A 1,827-nucleotide genomic window follows, 5' to 3' on the forward strand; every position below is an offset into this window, starting at 1 on the left:
TGTTTCTAGGTACGGGGCAAAAGCTTTGCACTGGAGTTCAGACATGAGGTCAGCTGACCAACAAGCGATCAAACAAGCCTGTGATTGGCTGAGCCGCCACGATTCTCTCGAGGGAAGCAATAATCTGCTTAAAGTGTTGAGGTCAATTTTCGAGAGGAAAAAACATTACGAGTTAAAATCTGGGAATAGTAAGTTTCAACTAAAAGTATTACAACAAAAGTAATAATTAATTACTTTTAAAAAAAACTGCAACCACTCTCCAGGTGTTTAAATTCTTATATTGTAACAGGGACACTTAAAGTAATATTAATTCATAACGAAAAACAACGAACATTGTGTTAACAGCATCACTTGAAAGCTATTCTGTGAGAAACGTGTTGGGCCGAATTAATTTATTCAAAATACAACCATGTAACTTTTACAGTAAGCACCTTTTGATTTTAATAATTACAATGGGAATTTAGGGTTAAAGCAGCAAAATGTTATTGTTATTCGACAAACACTGTTAATTTGTGTTCCCATAAAACAGCAGGGATTTACTTGATAAATACGAGTATTCCTGACCAACCGTTAGAGGTCGTGACCGACTACTTGCAGCAGTGTTGTTTGGGGACCAACATATCAGTTCATACAGTTTTATTTCAAGCACCAAATGAAAACACCGAACCCATAATCAGGTGTGGCCGTTTATGTGACATGACCGAAACAGCGAATTACATACGGGAAGTTGCACGTGCTGGACACGGCAGATTTCACTGGGTTGACACTCGAGGTATGTTTCTATTTTCTTTTGCGCATTACACCGAATTATTGTTTGTAAATTGTCTAAACATGTGATGACTTGTTTATATTATCATTCTGTTACGAACGAGAGCTCAAAATAAAACAAACTAAACTTTACAGGACGTGATATACAGCTCTATATACTTGACTTAAATGTTTGTTATATTAAAATTAATACTTTGACAATAATTATCACAACGAGCTATAATACCATGTTTAACCTGTTCTAAAACTTTAAGATAAAATTTATGATCACGTCATTGATGTTATGTTTGTGGTCCATAACATAATACTTTAAAGCTGCAACAGTGAACTGTACCAGATGACGCATTGAAAAGTTGAAATAATCCCAAAAATAGTGGGTGTTTAACAATTAACTGTAGAACCATGTTAATCATAACTCTCATGGTTAACAATTAACTGAAGAACCATGTTAATCTTAACTCTCGTTATTTATAATTAACTGTAGAACCATGTTAATCATAACTCTCATGGTTAACAATTAACTGTAGAACCATATTGATCTTAACCCATGTGGTTTACAATTAACTGAAGAACCATGTTAATCATAACTCTTGTGGTTAACAGTCATCACATCACTCTGGAACGTGTTCTAAACCCATTTGTTAGAACTGTTAAGTGAACTGAAAGACATTATATAACAGGGTCCTTGATGATACAAACTGTTTTGAATGTTCAAACCCCTACCATATTTAACTTTACATTTTTGGTTGAAATTAAACTTTTGGTCTTTTTAAATGACATTACAACAAGTATTATAACATCAGTATGTTCACTTACAGGGTATATCAAAGAAAGTGAGGATATTACAAACATCCAGAAGGAACAAGCCAAGATTGTTCACTACACCGAAAGATGTCACCAGCTTCTGCAAGATGTACATAACAAGTACAAGAATCCGACCTGAATCAGTATGGTAGATACTGACAACTTCTGTAGGTTCTACATAACAAGTACAAGAATCCTACCTGAATCAGTGTAGTAGATACCAACAACTTCTGTAGGCTCTACATGACAAGTACA

Source organism: Limulus polyphemus, unplaced genomic scaffold (assembly GCF_000517525.1).
Source record: "Limulus polyphemus unplaced genomic scaffold, Limulus_polyphemus-2.1.2 Scaffold8769, whole genome shotgun sequence".
NCBI classification, from domain to species: domain Eukaryota; kingdom Metazoa; phylum Arthropoda; class Merostomata; order Xiphosura; family Limulidae; genus Limulus; species Limulus polyphemus.